The sequence below is a fragment of the Bos grunniens genome, chromosome 17, assembly GCF_055505025.1.
Source record: "Bos grunniens cultivar Pamir isolate PY7600 chromosome 17, Bosgru_T2T1.0, whole genome shotgun sequence".
Lineage (NCBI taxonomy): Eukaryota > Metazoa > Chordata > Mammalia > Artiodactyla > Bovidae > Bos > Bos grunniens.
The window spans coordinates 53,619,327-53,638,975 of record NC_141181.1 but is presented as its reverse complement, the minus strand read 5'-3'; the positions used below and the strand labels follow the sequence as shown (position 1 = coordinate 53,638,975).

At 46.7% G+C, this 19,649-nt stretch overlaps 1 protein-coding gene and 1 pseudogene across 4 annotated transcripts in view; one reads left to right on the top strand and one right to left on the bottom strand.

The window, feature by feature from the left end:
* The window catches only part of MLXIP (MLX interacting protein), a 60,423-nt gene that overhangs the window by 11,190 nt on the left and 29,584 nt on the right, over window positions 1–19,649 (top strand). The gene's annotated exons all lie outside the window — the stretch shown is intronic.
* On the bottom strand, window positions 11,168–12,024 carry LOC147355391 (large ribosomal subunit protein uL30 pseudogene; annotated as a pseudogene).

The following is a 19,649-nucleotide window of genomic DNA, read 5'->3' as shown; positions in this document are numbered from 1 at the left end:
GTTTCGGGGGGAAGCCTAGTAGCTTCGTTGTTTGGATGTTGGTATTCCATTTTCTGTAGTAAAGTTCTCGTACAGATTCAGCAGGGACTTCCTTACAGGGTGAAACTGGGAACCGCAGTGACTATGTTGGAAAGATGATGGGTCAAACACCACTAGACATGGTGCCGCTGGTGGGTAGCATTTCGCTCAGCCCTGTAAGTCCTGAGGTCTTTAATTGTAAAGGAAGGAAAAAAGTGAGAGGAGACGTTGGGGTTAGACTAGAATGACCAATCTTATTCTTATTTACCAATTTTATTTTTCTTCCATGGACCTTGTGTATTTGAGAGATACAGCCTTAGGAGTAAATTGTATTGAGCAATAAAAAGGAACAAGCTTCTGGTATGTGTCAGAAACATTACGTCGAGTGACGCAAGTCTTACTCAAGAGATTAGATATTGATTCCATTTATGTGACATTCTAGAAAAGGCAGAGCTAATCTACAGTGGAAAAAAATCAGATCAGTACTTGGCCTGTGAGGGAGGTTGAAGAGGGGAATACTGGGGAAAAGCAGGAATCTTTTAGGATGATGGTCATGTTTTATAGTATTGTGACTATACTAGAAACCAGTGAACACTTTTAAAAGGCGAATGTTTTGGTGTGTAAATCATGTCTCAATAAACCTGTTATAAAAAAAAAAAAACCCACGTCATTAGGACTGACCCGGATGCATTCTTCTTTTTGTAGCTGAATAGAATCCCTTGAGAGCCTATTATACAAAGTGAGGTAAGTGAGAAAGAGAAGGACAGATACTGGACACTAACGCACGAATGCGGAACCCAGAAAGATGGTACTGATGAGCCTGTTTGCAGGGCCGCAGTGGGCGCAGACACAGAGCGCAGGCTTGTGGATGCAGCGGCGGAAGGAGCGGAGGCGTGAATTGAGAGAAGAGCACGGAAGCACACACATTACCATATGTGAAACAGAGAGCAACTGGGCATTTGCTGTGTGACACAGGGAGCTCAACCCAGTGCTCTGTGACAGCCCTAGAGGGATGGGATGGGGAGGGAGATAGGGGCGGTTCAGAAGGGAGGAGACATATGTATACTTGTGGCTGACTCATGTTGATGTATGGCAGAGGCCAGCACAATATTATAAAGCAGTTATCCTCCAATAAAAAACACCACCAACAGAAAACCCAAACCATTTAGGTTTTCAACATTATCTTTAGGGAGTCGTATTTGAGATCTTAAATGCTAAATATGTCAGTGTCTAGGAGTTCCAAGAGTCTCTGTCTTCCATCTCTTCTGTGTACAGTAAATGAGAGACTGCTTGGGAAGGTGACCTACCCTGAGCATTTCCCCTAGATTAAAATCGACTCAGGAATTTGGCTCTCCAGGTTACCTCAAAGCTCCACAAATCACCCTAAGGTTATCCTGTTAAGGCCTTTTTTCCTTTTAACATTGTCTGGGTCAGGGGGTCACCAAGTCAAATGCCCACAAGGGTCAGGAGATAAAAGTGTGGGTCATTGGTAAGGCAAAGAGGACGTTTGCTGTCTTTTATTTTCTGGCTTCTGATGGAGTCATGGTTACAGACAAGCACTTACTTATTATGAAAACCCTGCAACTATAAACTGCAGTTGACCAGGCCTGCCTGATGGAAGTGCAGCGGTGGCGGTGGAGGGTGCGGGGGGGATCTGTGGTGAATTGGTGGGCACCTGCCGGCTCTACAGGGGCAGCCATCACCCAGCTGCATGTGACTCTAGCTGTTTGGGAACGTGAGCTCAGTCTTACGAGGTCTGGCGTGTTTGAAAACTGGAAGAAGCCTGAATCTGTATGTGAACTCTGCCTTTCCATTTCTACCTTGGATCTGAGTTCAAGTATTAGGAATTCTAGGGAAATGAGTTTAATCTCGGTTGCATCTGTTTATCTATTGGCCTTTCTTTTTATTTTTTAATTTATTCTCAAAATCTGTTTTGGCTGTGCCGCATGGTATGTGGGATCTTAGTTCTCCAACCAGGGATCGAACCCGCCCCCCTTGCATCGGAAGGGCAGTCTTAACCACCGGACCACCAGGAAGTCCCACGGTTGCGTCTCGTTTAGAACTGAGTCCTGGCCTAAAGGATGAAGGAGTGTGTGGTGCTCTTTGCCACAAGGGCAGCCCTGGCACAGGGGATATCTTGTGAGGTGTTCTCACTCTGAGGTGTACCTTCCTGAAATGTTCATGTTCATACAGTCACAGGACCGTCATCTTCTGAAAACAAAATCCAAGACTGTCCTCCTGGTAAACCCCAGAGGTGTGTGTGCGCCTGGTAGACAGTTACTCGTAGAGTTATGAGGAACCAGGGCAGTTATTTTAAATGATCGTGATTTGGGGGTGGAGAGTTGACTTCACTTCACTTCTCCACGTGAAGTTCTTGGACAGTGGGTTACTCATCGTTTTACATTCCATTTCTAACTGTTATCCCTTAACTTCACCACCAGACCTGCCTGGGGCAGGGCTGTTTTCATAGGGTGATTCCAGGGTGGAAGAAAGGGATAATCATTTGACTTAACTCCAGACAGTTGATTTGGTTGTCGCTGAAACAAAATTATAGCTTGAAGTTAGACAGAAGAGGCCTCTCACTTGGCTCTTGTTCAAAGTTTCTAACCGGCACATTGGACGTTGTGTTACAGGCCCCTGGCTTGCTTTGCAGTTAACTACGTGTGTGTGTGTGTGTGTGTGTGTGTGTGTGTGTGTGGGGTAGTAAAGAAGGGATGTGCTTGCTTTGAACCCTTCCCCCAGCGCGCGCGGGCACGCGCACACACACACACACACAAACACACGTTCTCGCACAGCCACCTTCCTCATGATCTGAGGCTTTTCACCTCTTGAAGTTTCTGTCCATATTTGATCTGATCTACAGAGGTGTTGGCAAGTAGCTTTATGGTTCTTAAAGGCCACGACTTTGCTCCTGAGCCAGATTGAAATAGTTTGTACTTCTCAGAGCAACAGCAACCACGCTCACTAAGAAGTTGGGGGTATTACTCTTCTAAGCTTCGGACCTTACGTTTTGGATTTTGACTGTATTTCTGGGCCCCCTTCCAGGAAAAAAAAAAACCCAAACTCAATACCCACAGATAACCACCATCATTTCCCTGGTGTTTATTCTCTCAGACCTGGTGGGGTTTTTATTTTTCGAGTGGAGTAAGTGTGTTTTGTGTTTGTATTTAACAGATCATGAATGCCTTTCCCAAATACTCGTCTGCAGTATTTTTAGTGGCTGAGTAGTATTTCTGTGTGGGTATACTGTCACTCACGGAACCCCTCTCTGGTGGACCTTAAGACCATTTCACATGAGTTTTGTGTTCCTGAGCCCCTGTTCCATTTCTCTTATCCCTACTTTCTCTGAAAACATCCTTCTGCCTCCTCCTCCTTCCTCACTGGATGAACTCTCTCCCTGAGAACCTTTCAGCAGGACCCTTGAAGAAAAGGGTCAGGGTTCCCCGGCCTGTCCCCTGCCCCTGCCTGCTTGGCTGAGGTATGTGTGGAGGGTGGAGGTGAGCAGGTTGCAGCCCAGGAGCAGCCTTTGCTCTGCGCCTCGGGCTGGAGAGAGGAAGGCTGGCTGCAGTGCCAGCCTGCAGAGGGGCAGGGGACGCAGGGGAGGGGGTCTGACACACCCCACAGCAGCGTGCGTGCCGAGCTCGCACGTCCCCACCCCGAGGCCAGGGCTCCTCACTCCTGCCAGCAGGAGGATGCCGGCGCTCGGCCTCTGTTGTTCCAGAGGCAGGGAGAGAGCGTTGAGCTTCAGGAAAGCTGGTGGTTCCAGCTGCAAGCCCGCCCAGCTGGGGCACGCTCACCTGAGACCGGGAGCCATGTGGATGCATGTCCCTGCGAGTCACAGAACAGATGCCAGTATGACTTGGTACATGGAAAGAAGAGCTCACTCAACTCTCTGGAAAAGTTTAAGTACTTTCCAGCCCATCAAGTCCAGAGATGCTGATCTCTGGCTCTCTGGCAGCCTTACTTGTCAGCCTGATCCGTTGTGGGGTTTCTGTGGTTCTGTCTGTCTGCCCACCCACACTGATGGCAAGAGTGTGTGGCGGCGGGGTCTGATATAAGGCAAAGGACTTGGGTGATGTTTTAAATGCTGGATGAGGTTGTTACAACTCCCTAGGCTCAGTGGCAAGGCTCGGCTGCCCTCAGGGCATCCAGGTTCACTGGCTGCGTCCTAGCCCAGAGCTCCTCACTGTGACCCCCATCTCCTAGCCCAGCAGAGCCTGCTCTAGCCTCCCGGCTCTCTCCCAGCCTGGCTCCCTAGTGACTGGACCAGTTTTCAATTCCTCTTAGTTTTGAATTTCATGATTTTTTTCCCCCACAAGAAACCTTGGCAGAAGACTTTGTTCCCTGGGAAAAAAGCTCTCAGAAAAGCAGAGAACCCAGCTATCAGCTCAGCCCCTGGCTTGTCCTTGACGATGTCCCGGCACAGTACTTGTGAGCCGGCAGGCAGGTGGTGCTGAGGAAACTTACCTGGTGGGCACGGCCTTCGGGTGCTTCCCACAGCAGCCAATCAGAGACCTACTGATTACAGTCAGTAGCCAGCTGCTTTTTTGCCCGATAAGTTTGTTTGCTTATCTCTATTTTCCTGCCAATTGCTGGCTCCCTGGAGCCATGGGTGTGTTTGTGGTCATTTGAGGTGATTGGTAAAGTATGGATTAAGTGAGCAGGGCGGGGCGGGGTGTGAGAAATACGGGTGTCATCTTCTGGTCTCTCTCACCCCCTGGCTCTTACCTGCAGAGAGAATTTTCTCTGGTTCCTGCCCTAGAGGGTAGCAGCTTTCAGGCTTCTGGAAAGCTGGGAGCAGCCACCTCGGCTCAGTGGCTCTAGCTGAGGTCTTGAGTGTGCTGATGCTCTTGAGTGCTAAGTTGCTTCAGTCGTGTCTGACTCTTTGCGACCCCATGGACTGTAGCCCGCCAGGCTCCTCTGTCCGTGGGGTTCTCCAGGCAAGAATACAGGAGTGGGTTGCCATCTCCCTCTCCAGGGGATCTTCCCCACCCAGGGATCAAACGTGTGTCTCTTACATCTCCTGCACTGGCAGGCGGGTTCTTTACCGCTAGTGCCACCTGGGAAGCCAGAGTCCTTACAGCAGTGTCCATCTAAGGGCAAGTGAGTTTCCTTGGCTAGGGCAAACCAAGAGAGAAATAACAGGGTAGTCCAGACTGAACGCAAAAGCTATCGCGAGCAAGCTGCCCAGCCAATGGACTGAAACAGTGACCCAGCAGCACTGTAAACAAGCTTGACGCTCAGCCCTGTGTTCTCTGTTGGCCAGGATCCCTGGAAGCGCATCAGTATGTGAGACTCAGATATGTCCCGGGAGCAGTAGGAGCCCCACGACTGCAGAACGCCAGCCTGGGTGATGTGTCATCGCTGAATGGCAGTTGGCCTGCCTCTGTTGCGTCACACGCTGTTAGTTTCTGAGTATAACTTTCTTCCCTTTTTAGCCTGGTGTCTCCAAGTCCTGGGGACCAGAGATAGAAATGAAGAGGGGCGTGCAGGGTTTGTTGGGCTGTTGCAATCTGCCGACAAAGCCATCATTGTCTGGGATAAAACACCAGTTGGGTCACTTTGAATTGCTCCATCGCTCCAGTGCTCAGTAACGGCTGTTTTTCTTCCACCTCAGCGGCGTTCCTGGGGAGAGGTGAAAGATGGACTGCCTGATCCAGAGCGGAGAAACTGCTCTCCCTTGCCCTGTCTGTGCAGCAGCATCTCCGGTGATCAGTTAAGCATCCAGAGCAGACAGTCTGCCCCTGGTCAGCCGGCGTCCCAGGCTGCTGCTGGACCCCAGCTGCAATTTTGCTGTCTTGGCCTCTTGCAGGAAGGGAGCTTTTAAGAACCAGGCTGCTGCTCGTGGCCTCAACCTCCCGTGGCACTCACCTCTCCCGGCCAGGTGCCCCACCCACAGCCTTGTTGCTGAGCTGACCTCCCCTGTGACCTTTTAGCCTACCGTCTCCCCCGTTGTGTACGATACCTCAAGCTGCCAGGTTAATCTGGAGAGCGAATCTTTCCTCTGGCTGGCTGGACTCCCGGATGCTGTCCCTCGAGCCTGGGACAGACACCCAGAGTTTTGATCCTTTCTGGTACCTCTGCCCCTCATTCAGTTCCACATTTGTGTGGTCAGATTAGTCCAATCCGGCTGTCTTTGTGGAAATCCCAGCAGCTGGGGTGAGGCCACCAGGGACTCCTGAGGGAATGAGGGAGCTCACACAGGAAAGCCTGGGCCTCCATTTGCTTCCAGTGCCAGGAATTTCATTTCCCTGCATCTGGATAGCTCTCCAAGTCCTGTGTGGTCACGAAATGACGTTTGAAGAGCTTAGGAGAAACGCAGAGTATGAGAAACATTTTTTTTTTAATGACCCTGATCCCAGACAGACAAGTTCAAGTGCTTGTTTTCTCAAAGATGGAGCTGCAGAGGCCAGAGAGTCTGTGAGGTGGACAAAGCTGGATGGACAGGAGGGGGTGATGTAAAATGCCCTTGTCCACATCGTTAGTTCTCCCTTAGATATAGTCTTGGGAACTGCCTCCATGAGGGGCTTGGGGAGAACAGAAGAACCTATCAATGGAACTGAACTGCTTCTTTAGTTCAGTCCTTTGAATTTTGTGGTATTAAAGTTGGGTGGGTAGCTATTAAAATATGTTTGCAAAAATGACTCATTTGTTTGCCCTTCTTTTAAGGATTAGAGCTTCCTTTGATACAAGCCAGTTTTCCAGATCACCGTTGTTTATTTCATTAATCATCTCTTTTATAAAATCAGCCATTCTTAATGGGAAGTGGAAATCCCTCTCAAATTGGTAATAATCTTCAATGCTTTCTTTTAAAAATATACATATATATTTATTTATTTGGCTGTGCTGGGTCTTAGTTTTGGCACCCAGGATCTTCAATCTTCTTTGCAGTGTGCGAGGTTTTTAGTTGCCATATGAGAACTCTTAGTTGTGGTGTGGGATCTGGTTCCCCGACCAGGGATCGAATCCAGGCCCCCTGCATTGGGAGCTAGAGTCTTAGCCTCTGGACCACCACGGAGATCCCTGCACTGCTTCCTTGATTATTTAGAAACCTATTTCTGAGTGTTATTTCCTGTGTAGTCCTAGCACCATAGTGGCTTCTTGATAAAGTTGCACCGAGGCACTGTGTTCACTTCTCTATTCAACCCTCTCAATCTCAAGTGAGCCGAGTTTTCAAATCTTCAGTGACCCGTCTCCTCCGGGCTGTTGGCTGCCACCCGTTCTGCAGTGAGTTTGCCATTTCCGTTCCCTTTTTGTCCCGGGCCGCCCATTTTCCATTGGTTTGCATAACTTGTTAAATTGAGTGTAAAATGAGAGTAATTAGTGAGGGCTTAGAGACTCTCCTCTGAGTCAAGTGCACAGACCTTTACTATCTGCTTTGAATTATTTTCACTTTCTTCGGTGTACCTAAATTAAGCTCCAGCTAGTTGTGAGATAATGCTATACTTCTCAACTTCTTTTACAGAGTAATTTTAAGCCATTGTTATCCAGTTACATCAATGAAATTTGTTGGATGGGTTAACTTGTATGTATGAAAGAAATTATTTGCAGATCTTAAGACTACTGAGCTCTTAAGAAAATGCCAGTGTGTTCTCATTTCTGAAATGTGGCAAATTAAAAAAAAATAAAAAACTCCAAATCAACATGATAAACCAAGTCCCCTGGCTAATTAAGTATTCCTTTCTAATAATTATGAGAAGGAAATTCACTTTTTCCCCTTTTCAAAGTGGAAATAGTTTTATGAAGGTTCCTTTCCAGCTCTCCTCCTTGTTGTATAGAAATGCGTACTCATTGTCAAATGGAGTATTCAGGCATTTCAGGAAGACAGAATTAGAAGAACAGAATCCTCTGAAACATTCTTCTTGGGTTTATTTATTTTGTCACGGTGCCCTTTTTACTCTTTTTCTATGCCTGAATAGGTAAAAATAAACCTGTACCATCATTAAAGAGCCAAAGTTTTTACTTTTGATAAAGGCCAATGCTTGTTGTTTTTAAATGGTTCATGCTTTTTTGTGTTCTGTTTAATAAATCTTGCCAAACCCAGGACCTCTAAGATTTTTTTCCTAGGTTTTGTTCCGGAAGTTTTGTAGTTTTAGCTCTTACGTTTAGGATTGTGCTCCATTTTGAGTCAGTTTTTACATATGGTGTGAGGTAAGGGTTAAGATTCAGTTGAAGAAGTACTTTGATGAGTGTTCTTATTTATATCTCTTCTCATTCTGCTTCTTTAGTTGTTTTCGTAAGATACACTCCTAAAAGTAAAACTGTAAGATCAAAGATTCACACTGAAGTCTTTGATATATGTTGCCAGACTGGTTTTCAGAAGTTGTATCAATTAGAAAAGACAACCCACAGGGAGCTCAAACCTTTGCTCACCCTGACAACCAAGAGGGGTTGGTGGGACGGGAGGGAGGGTCAAGAGGGGGAGCCTGTACCTGCAGCTGGTTCATGTTGATGTACGGCAGAAACCAACACAGTATTGTAAAGCAGTTATCCTCCAATTAAAAATAAATTTTAAAAAAATGACAGCCTCTATAATGGGAGAAAGAAAGTGTTAGTCGCTCAGTTGTATCTGACTCTTTGCGATCCCACGGACTGACTGTATGTAGCCCACCAGGCTCCTCTGTCCATGGGATTCTCCAGGCAAGAATACTGGAGTGGGTAGCCATTCCCCTCTCCAGGGGATCATCCTGAACCAGGAATCGAACCTGGGTCTACAGCACTGCAGGCAGATTCTTTACCATCTGAGCCGCCAGGGAAGCCCATAATGGGAGAAAGTATTTGCAAATCATATATCCAATAAGGGCTATGCATCTGGAGTATATAAAGAACTCTGCAACTCAAAAATAAAAAGACAAACAGCCCAGTTAAAAACAGGCAAAGGAGTTGAATAGTTGTTTTTCCAAAGATATTATAGATATATGGGCTTCCCTGGTGTAGACGGTAAAAAAATCTGCCTGCAATGTGGAAGAACTGGGTTCGATCCCTGAGTCAGGAAGATACCCTGGAGAAGAAAATAGCAACCCACTCCAGTATTCTTGCCTGGAAGATTCCATGGACAGAGGAGCCTGGTGGGCTGTAGTCCATGGGGTTGCAATGAGTCAGACACAACTGAGCAGCTAGCACTTTCACAATAAGCATGTGAAAAGATGTTCAACACTACTAATCATTAGAGAAATGAAAGTCAAACCCACATTGCAATCCTGCTTTATACCCACTGCTAAGTCACTTCAGTCGTGTCCAACTCTGTGCGACCCCATAGACGTCAGCCCACCCGGCTCTCCCGCCCCTGGGATACTCCAGGCAAGAACACTGGAGTGGGTTGCCATTTCCTTCTCCAGTGCATGAAAGAGAAAAGTGAAAGTGAAGTCGCTCAGTCGTGTCCGACTCTTAGCGACCCCATGGACTGAAGCCTACCAGACTCCTCCATCCATGGGGTTTTCCAGGCAAGAGTACTGGAGTAGGCTGCCATTGCCTTCTCCTACTAGATTGTGATAAATGTTGGCGAGCATGTAGACAGATTGGGACCTTCCTATAGTGCTGGTGGAAATGTAAAATAGTGTAGCTGTTGTAGAAAGCAGCGTAGTAGTTCCTAAAAAACTTAAGCATAGAGGTGACATTTGCCCCAGCAATTGCACTCATAGGTATGTGTCTGAGAGAAAGGAAAACACTGCACACAAACGTTCTTAGCAGCAGTGTTCCTGGTAGCCGAAAGGTAGAAACAGTTCAAATGCCCATCAGCTAATGAATAAATAAACAAAATGTTATCTATCCGTTCAATGGAATATTAGTCAGCCACGAAGTGGAATGATATACTTGCTCCAACATGGATAAGCCTTGCAGACATGCTAAGGAAGAAGCCAGTCACAAAAACCCACACATTGTGATTCCAATTCTATGAATCCTGCAGGATGAGCACATGTAGAGAAAGTGGATTAGTAGTTGTTCAGGATTGGGAAGTGATGACTAAGGGTACAGAATGTTGTTTTGAGGTTGTGAAAATATTCTACATTTGCTTGTGGTGATAGTTGCACAACTCTATGAGCACACTAAAACCATTGAATTGTGTACTTCAATAAAGTGAATTATGTCACAATAAAGCTTTTACCCCCCCCCCCCAAAAAAAAAGGTTGTACTGACTAGTATTCCCACTAGCAGTGTGTAAGAGCCCATTTGCCTATATCCTCCCCAGCTCTGGGTTGTTCATAACCGTAATTTTAAATTCTAAATCAGCTCTGTTGAGGTTTAATATGTAAACAATAAAATGCATGCTTTTAGATGTGCCGTTACATGTGTGTGCTCAGTCAATTGCTCGGTCGTGTCTTGTTTGTGACCCCATGGACTGAAGCCCACCAGGCTCTTCTGTCCGTGGAATTTTCCAGGCAAGGATACTGGAGTAGGTTGCTTTTTCCTTCTCCAGGGAATCTTCCCAACCCAGGGATTGAACCCAAGTCATTCTAAATCAGCTCAATTGAGGTTTAGTATGTAAACAATAAAATTCACCCTTTTAGATGTGCAGCTGTATAATTTTGACAAATATACACACGTGTACACGTGTATTACCACTGCGGCCCAGACACAGGGCATATCCACCCCCCGAGAAGGTTCCCCCGGACCCTCCCTGGGCATTCTGCCCCATCTCTGTCTCTCTCACTGTAGCTTAAGTTTGTCCAGTGTTTTGTGTAAATGGAATCATACAGGATAATACTCTTTTATCTGACTTCTTTTGTTCAGCATATATTTAACTCATCTGTCATACGTGTTGCTCCATGTATTAGTATTGTTACCTGGATAGACCACAACCTGCTTATCTGTTCACCTGTTGGTAGATATTTGGCTTGTCTTCCTTTCATTGTTTTCAGCTTTATCATGAATAAAGCTGCTACGAATGTTTATGTATAAGCCTTGGTGTGGACGTATATTTTTATTTCTCTTGGGGAAATGTTTGGTGATGTGTAAAGTGTGTGTTTAACTTCATAAAAAACTGTCAAATGATTTCCGAAAATGGCTATACCTTTACAAAAATATCAGGTACCATTATTACTGTGCATTCAAAACTCTGTTAATCTGATAGCCAAAAAATGGCGTCTCTGGTGTTTTAATTTGCATCTCTTTTATCTATAGTGTATCATTTGTTCCCTGAATTTGACCATTTATTTTATTTTATTTTTTTTGTTTCGATTGTTTATTAACCAGATTACAATAATAATCCCGGTAGATACCTTAGTTCATCCTTCTAATAAGCCTGTTGATCTGGTCTTCCCTGTTGCCAGCATCTCCACCTTCTACAAAATGGGTGGTCTTTTTCTTCATTCCACCTCGTGGAGAAGACAATTTAAAGGGCCACAGGAAGTTGTTTGCTTCTTTGAAACGTTTTCAAGCGGTATAGATCTCATGAATCAGATCCTCCATGCAGATGATTCCATATTTCCCAAGAGATCAAGCAATCAATGCGTTGTCTGTCAGGGCAATTCGCTTTTTGTTGATTTTGCCAAACCACGCTTGTAAATCAATTAATTTACAGACTTCAGATTTGGGTACCCCATGCAATGTATGGCTCCACAATTCTCAGCATGTTAATTGAGGCCTTGTTGAGCTTCACAGAGGTGCCGCTGAAGATCTGCCGGAGGCGAAGGAGCCGCAGCACCTTTCGAGCCTTTGGGCTCACACCATTGATTCCTCTGATCCTGATGACAAACGCCAATTTGGGTTCCGCGGGTACATAGAAGTTACCGGCTTTTCGTGCCATCCTAGCCATTCAAATTTCAGTTCTGTACATCTGCCTGTATTCCTTGTGGTAATGCTTAGCTTTTTCATAGATAAGCTTCCTCCTTGCCTTTCGAAGCATCTTTTGGGCAAACTTCTTTCTCAGTCGCTTGATCTTAAGCTCTGCGAAATTCTTCCGCTTTTTCTTAAGGGTTTCTGGCACAGCAGGAACCTTCTTTTTCTTCTCTTCTGCACCCTCCATGGTTCCAGCCGGGAAAGAGCTGACCATTTATTTTATATTTGTGAGTTTCCTTTTAATTCTTTGGATTTGTTCTTTTTTTTTTTTTTTTTTTAAGTTGGGATGTGGGTCTTTCCTTCTCCAGTTTTTTTTTTTTTCATCTTTCTGTTATAAAAAATGATAACAGAAAAGTTGAAGTAACGGTGCAGCCATCATGTTTATAATCACTGCCCATACAGTTCACATTTGTTAACTTTTGCTATACTTGCTTAATGTGTCTGTATCTCTTACTTTCTAAACCCCTAATAATACAAGAGATTTCTTTCTAAAACTTCCCTTTCCTAAACCCTACCCTCTCTTCTTTCCTTCCTCTCTCTTTCCCCTCTTTCTCATTCTGCTTTAAAAAAAAATTTTTTTTTTAATGTGGACCATTTTTAAAGTCTTTATTGACCTTGTTAGAACATTGCTTCTGTTTTACGTTTGGTGTTTTGGCTCTGAGGCGTGTGAGATCTAGTTCCCCGACCAGGGATTGAACCTGCGCCCCTTGCACTGGAAGGCAAAGTCCTAACCGTTGGACCCCCAGGGAGGTACCCTCATTCTGCTTTATTTAAATAACTGGTATGAGAAGCTAGCTCTTCCTCCTGCCCTATCGTCTTTTTGGATTATCAGTTCAGTCAGTTCCATCACTCTTCATGTCCGACTCTTTGTGACCCCGTGAATCAGAAAATAACACTGAACCTGAGCGTGAGACAGAGAGACGCTGACTTTCCACGGCTCTCTTCTTTTCCCAAGAGTATAACCACTGTAGCGGACCCCAGCCCACCAGAAAAGGGGAGGCAGCAGTGAGGTGGAGAACTTAAGGCTCCAGAGAGTCAACACTCTTAACTCCCGTCATCAAAGCCAAGAATGAAGGAGGCAGGGCACCAGAAGCCATAACTGCCGATACTTTGAGAAAGACCTCTTTATTCCTCCTGCCGGAAACCGTTTTCTCTACACCCCCTCTCCCGGGTTAAGTCCCGCCTGTCTTGGAGACTCAGCTCAGGCATCCTGCTTGAGGAAGCCATCCTGAATCCACCACTGGGCGCCCTGCTGTTTCCATGCCCTGCACACATGCCCTCGCTCCCTTGAAGCAAGACGTTTCTGACTTTCCCATTAGCTTGCGAGGTCCGAGGGCCAGAGCCTGGCTTTTGCGCCTGGTCCTCCACACAGGGTCTGATGCGTCCCACGCAGGCTCTTGGCAAGTGTTGCTGGGAGGCTTCACTTCCTGGCCGGCTGACGATTTCTCCAGTTATGGCTGCGTTTGCTTTCCTGGTCGTGAAAGCATGGTGGACTCGCAGGCTCTTCTTTATCAAAACTCGTATTTGTCTGAGCCTTATAAAAAGCTGAGAAATGAAAACTGTGGCCTTTCCCTTTTTATTTGTTCCAGCAGCTGCCTTCTCATCATTTTAGGGCAGTCGTTTCTCACTTGGTACTTTTCACTTTTCTTTATTCTTTTAGATTCTTAGAATTATGGGCTTTGAACCTAAAGAGGCTTAGCCATCAGCTGCACAACCTAAAGGGCTTCCAGGTGGCTCAGTGGTAAAGAATCCACCTGCCAATGCAAGAGATGCGAGTTTGATTTTTGGGTCGGGAAGATTCCCCGGAGAGGGAAATGGCAACCCACTCCAGTATTCTTGCCAGGAAAACCCTATGGACAGAGGAGCCTGGCAGGGGTCCATGGGATCGCAAAAGAGTTGGACACAACTGAGCGACTAAACAACAGCAACAACACAACTTAAAATGTGAACCCAACTGGCCTGTCCACTTTCTCCTGGAGTACCTGCAGCGTTTAGAACTGCACCCTCAGCATTCCTGCCTGGGTTTTCCCTCTCTCCCTCCCGCTGTCTCCCAGGTTTCCCCTCGCTGGCCTGCCTGAGTGGTGCTTGATACAGGGCCTTGCTGTGAAGCGTGCCTGAGAGCTGAGGTGAGGGTGAGTGATGGGTCCCTGGCGGCGTTTTCTTGCTCGGGAGGCTGGGAGCATGGGGAACGGCAGGCTTCAGTTCCTGTTAAAGAGCTCTTAGGCTTTTCTCCTATGTAGATACTTGTCTGGGCTGGGAGAGTGAAATGGTGCTAATAAAAAAAGGGAGAGAGTTGTGTTTGTGCTGCTAATACTGGTGGGATTCAATCTGCCTTTTCATTGAAGAACCGCGTATCTAATCTCTAAGTGGTAGTTCTCTTTGGCTCTCAAGGACCTTTGCTCATCACCCACCCCTAACAGTCATTCTCTCCTTGTCCCTTGAGTCGAGTCGCTGGGAGGCTTGGCTGAGGCGGCCAAGAGTCCTTCAACTGTGCTTTCTCACAGCCTAGGGTCAGAACTGTTCCGAATGTTGTGGGAAATGTCAGCCGGATGCGTTCATCCGTTTATCAAGAACCTCCTGTGTTCCACACCCTGTTAGTCCATTCTGAATACCTTTCTTCACTTCATTCTTGCCACAGCTCTGTGAAACAAGACTGTCTTTTCCCCAAAAAAAGCGAAGTTATGGAAGGCCAGCTGTCTGCCTGAGGCCGCATGGTCGGCAGGTGGGGACGCGGATGGGAGAGTCGCAGGTGGTTAGGAAAGCGTCCTTCTGAGTAAAAGCTTCTGCTGTACTTTAGAGTCAGCCCTAACCGTGAGGCACGTGGCGTTTCTACCCATGAAGGTAGGCCGGCCTGAGATTCTGTCGATGGATTTTTCTGTCATCAGGACAGCACAGTGGACAGGATCAGATTTCCTCAGTAAAACCTGGAATTTCGACATGAGAGGAATCAGATGTTATCCTTCTTTCTTATGCCAAGAAAGTGGAGCCAGCCCTTGCAATAATAGAAAGACTCTGAAACTTAACAGTTAAAAAGTCCCCGTAGAGCTTTCTTGGCAGCTCAGTAGTGAAGCATCTGCCTGCCAATGCAGGGGACACAAGTTCGATCCCTGGTACGAGAAGATCCCACATGCCTCAGAGCAACTAAGCCCATGTGCCATAACTCCTCAACTCACATGCCGCGACTACTGAAGCCCACATGGCTAGAGCCTGCACTCTGCAGCAGAAGCCATTGCATTGAAGAGTAGCCCCCGCTCGCGGCAGCTGGAGAAAGCCCACCCTGTGTGCAACAATGAAGACCCAGCCCAGCCAAAAATAAATAAAATTATTATTATTTTTTTAATCCCTGTAAATGGCTGGCTTCAGGTCTTGTTCACAAGTACCCCTCCCCCAGCTCCTCTTCCCTGCAAATGCACACTGGTCCCCAAAGATCTGTAGGATAAATAGCACAAAATCTTGCCGTTTGGTTCAGTCTGTCATTGCCCCACAAACTCCTGCCCGGCCCATTTGTTGCTTTTGTGTGTGATTGTGGAGCATAGTCCTCAGCATAGCAGGGACTTCAATTTTGAGAAAATAAAATGTTCGTCAGTTTTTGGGTGGACTTTACCCTCAGCCCTTCTGTTTGTTGGATTATTTGTGCCTTAGATATTCCCATTTTATTTTCGTCTGCTCTCCCAGGAGGCCTTGAAGCAGGGGGAAATGAAAGAGATAAGTCACCCTGACCTTGATTTTTATAGCACTGTAGTAGCTAAAGGTGTGTTTACCCTCTCAGGGAGCCATAAAAAAAACACTTTTCTTTTTAAGCATTTGCAACAGCACTTAAGATGGCAAGTAGCTCTGCAGCTGGGTTTATAACACATAAAGATCAGAGGTTAAAATTCGGGTATGGTAATAAATCAAAACCTCTTTTCATCTTTCACCCCTGTTTTTAAGTTTGGTTTTATGAGTAACAAATTGTTGCTTCTGACCAAGAGGGCATGGTGCAAATGAGTATATCAGAAAGGGAAAATGTAGGTATTTTGAAGGCGAGAAAGTATGTGTCGGGAGACAGTGTCAGCAGATGTCAGTGTCGTCTCAGCTGGCCAGGGCGGAGACGGATGGCGTTTCTGAAGCAGAGACCAAGCAGAGATTATCCAGCTTGCCTTCGATTTAGGGTGTTAATCTCCACCTCTACTGCTCATCCCCAAAGCCTCTGCCACTTAGAAGGTTAATGAGTTGATTAAAAAGCATGCCTGGGAGGAGGATGAAAAGAGGGAGAGACGTAGGGTGACAACCGATTCTCAGCAGCAGATGAAAGGGACAGTCTCTGTATAGGCAAAAGTAGAATAGATTTTATTTTGAAATATCTTTTATGGGAAGAGGGCTGTGGAGAGTTCTTCATCTGTTTGGATGCTTTTTAAAGGGGCCATCCCCTGTGGCTCAGACAGTAAAGAGTCTGCCCACAGTGCAGGAGGCCTGGGTTCAATCCCTGGGCTGGGAAAATCTCCTGGAGAAGGGAATGGCTACCCACTCCAGTTTTCTTGCCTGGGAAATCCCGTGGACAGAGGAGCCTGGCAGATTGCAGTCCATGAGACAAAGAGTAGGACACGACTGAGCGACCAACACTTTCAGTTTTCTTGCCTTTTATAGTCCCTCTCCTCGACAAGAGATTAGAGGTCTGGGGTTGTGGTGGGGGTGCTCTAGACCTTGCTCATCCCTCTTTTGCTCAATGGTAGCTGGTGTTACCCCATCACCTCCTACTGTGGGTGCCTCTCAGTTGTATTCTTAGGGCCAGCCTCTGGGGAGGGGTACAGTTCAGACCCTATGAACTGGAAAGGACATTGGGAGAAGCTAGTTCAGTTCTCCCCCATCGAGAAAAGGGAAACTGAGGCCGGGGTAAAGGAATGACTTGTGGGGCAGAGATGGTGTCCCTTTGCGGTTTAGCATCCAGAACTGGGACCAGGGGGCTGGAGCGAGCCTCCTGGTTTCGTCTTCTGCAGTTTGCAATAAACCCTTCTCTTTCATCTAGGCATCTTCTCCAAAGTGAAGCAATCCTGGAAAAAGTAGCAGTCAGTTAATTCACAAAGCCCTGTGGCCTGATTTTAAATGGTGAGGGGAGGAGATGGGAGGTGGAATGGGGAGAGGGGGACATAAAACGAGAACAAAGGGACAGTAACACATCCTGTGAGAGCCTGGACTTGAGGCCAAGGAGGACTTCAGTGTGGGAGGGAGCAGGTATTGAGAGGGGGAGGGCTGCTGGAAGGGTAGGGAGGTGTGGGTTGGGCGAAGGCAGGAATGAGGCCGGTGGGAGGTGGGGGAAAATTAGAGAAAATCAGAGATACCAAGGGAACATTTCATGCAAAGATGGGCACAATAAAGGACAGAAATGGTATGGACCTAATAGAAACAGAAGATACTAAGAAGAGGTGGCAAGAATACACAGAACTTTACAAAAAAGATCTTGATGACCCTGATAACCATGATGATGTAATCACTCACCTAGAGCCAGATATCCTGGAATGTGAAGTCAAGTGGCTTTAGGAAGCATCACTGTGAACAAAGCTAGTGGAGGTGATGGAATTCCAATTGAGCTATTTCAAATCCTAAAAGACGGTGGTTTTAAAGTGTTGCACTCAATATGCCAACAAATTTGGAAAACTCAGCAGTGGCCACAGGACTGGAAAATGTCAGTTTTCATTGCAATCCCAAAGAAAGGCAATGCCAGAGAATGTTCAGACTACCACACAATTGCACTCATCTCACATGCTAGCAAAGTAATGCTCAAAATTCTCCAAGCTAGGCTTCAACAGTATGTGAACCAAGAACTTTCAGATGTTCAGGTTGAGTTCAGAAAAGGCAGAGGAACCAGAGATCAAATTACCAACATCTGTTGGATCATAGAAAAAACAAGAGAGTTCGAGAAAAACTTCTGCTTCATTGACGACGCTAAAGCCTTTGACTGTGTGGATCACAAAAAACTGGAAAATTCTTAAAGAGATGGGAATACCAGACCACCTAACCTGCCTCCTGAGAAGTCTGTATCCAGGTCAAGAAGCAACAGTTAGAACTGGACACGACAATGGACTGGTTCCAAATCGGGAAAGGAGTACGTCAAGGCTGTATGTTGTCACCCTGCTTATTTAACTTATATGCAGAGCACATCATGGGAAATACCAGGCTGGATGAAGCACAAGCTGGAATCAAGATTGCCAGGAGAAATATCGATAACCTCAGATTATGCAGATGACACCACCTTTATGGCAGAAAGCAAAGAGGAACTAAAGAGCCTCTTGATGAAAGTGAAAGAGGAGGGTGAAGAAGCTGGCTTAAAACTCAACATTCAAAAAACTAAGATCATGGCATCTGGTCCAGTCTCTTCATGGCGAATAGATGGGGAAACAATGGAAACAGTGACAGACTTTATTTTCTTGGGCTCCAGAATCACTGCAGATAGTGACTGCAGCCATGAAATTAAAAGATGCCTGCTCCTTGGAAGAAAAGTTATGACCAACCTAGACAGCATATTAAAAAGCAGAGACATTTCTTTGCCAACAAAGGTCCGTCTGGTCAAAGCTATGGTCTTTCCAGTAGTCATGTATGGATATGAGATTTGGACTATAAAGAAAGCTGAGCGCCAAAGAATTGATGCTTTTGAACTGTGGTGTTGGAGAAGATTCTTGAGAGTCCCTTGGACCGCGAGGAGATCCAACCAGTCCTTCCTAAAGGAGATCAGTCCTGAATATTCATTGGAAGGACTGATGCTGAAGCTGAAACTCTAATACTTTGTCCACCTGATGCGAAGAGCTGACTCATTGAAAAAGACCCTGATGCTGGGAAAGATTGAAGACGGGAGGAGAAGGGGATGACAGAGGATGAGATGGTTGGATGGCATCACCGACTCAATGGACGTGAGTTTGGGTAGACTCCGGGAGTTGGTGATGGACAGGGAGGTCTGGCGTGCTGCAGTCCGTGGGGTTGCAAAGAGTCGGACTCGACTGAGTGGCTAAACTGATCTGAACTGGGAGGTAGGAAGACCATTTTCCCTCTGGTGGGGGAAGTACTAGTGAGCAAAACAGACGAGTCACTATGTGCCTCATGGAAAATGCAATTGGTTGTGAAGGCACACCGTCAGTCCACACACACACACACACACACACACACACACACAGGCTGTCGCAGGTTATGGTCGGTACAGGGGTAGACAACAAAGTCATTTACACTGAGAAGTCATTTACTCTGGGAGGGAGACAAGGAAGGTGAATAAGGTTCTTGTTTAACCCAGATGTGTAGCTGTGGGGACCTGGACCTGGGTGAATATGTAGGGATTCTCTCTAGCAAGCAGGGCAACCCCTGAAGGAGTCTCACTGGGGGAGAAATGTGAACAGACACGTATTGTCCTGGTCCAGGTTGTTCTGGCCTCCTGGGTGGGAGGGAGGCAGGCGGGGCGGAGCCCGGAGAGGAAGCCTGGGGACCTTGGCGGGGGCCCTGTGTCAACCCTGCCTCCCCGTGCCCCCTCCCCTGGCCTTTGCCGTGCACCACTGAGGGACCCCTGCACAGCACACACGTGGTCTCCGCCTGTCTGTCAGCTCCACGAGGCTAGGGACTTGGTTCTGTCTGCTCCTCTGTCCTTGCACCTAGAACTGCCCTAAATAACAGATCTGGGTGAGTGGATCAGGATTGTGTCCTGAAGAGAGTGATGTTTCAGCTGGATTAATCTGCCCACAGTAGGAGTGCTGTATATGGCCCATATGTAACCCGAAGAGATTCCGTCTCTTGCCATCAACCCGTTGCTGGTGTTAAGCACCATTTTACACAGGGCGTTATGCTGTGATAGGTACAACATAGAATTAACTACTGGCTCCAGCTTCGGGCCCCAT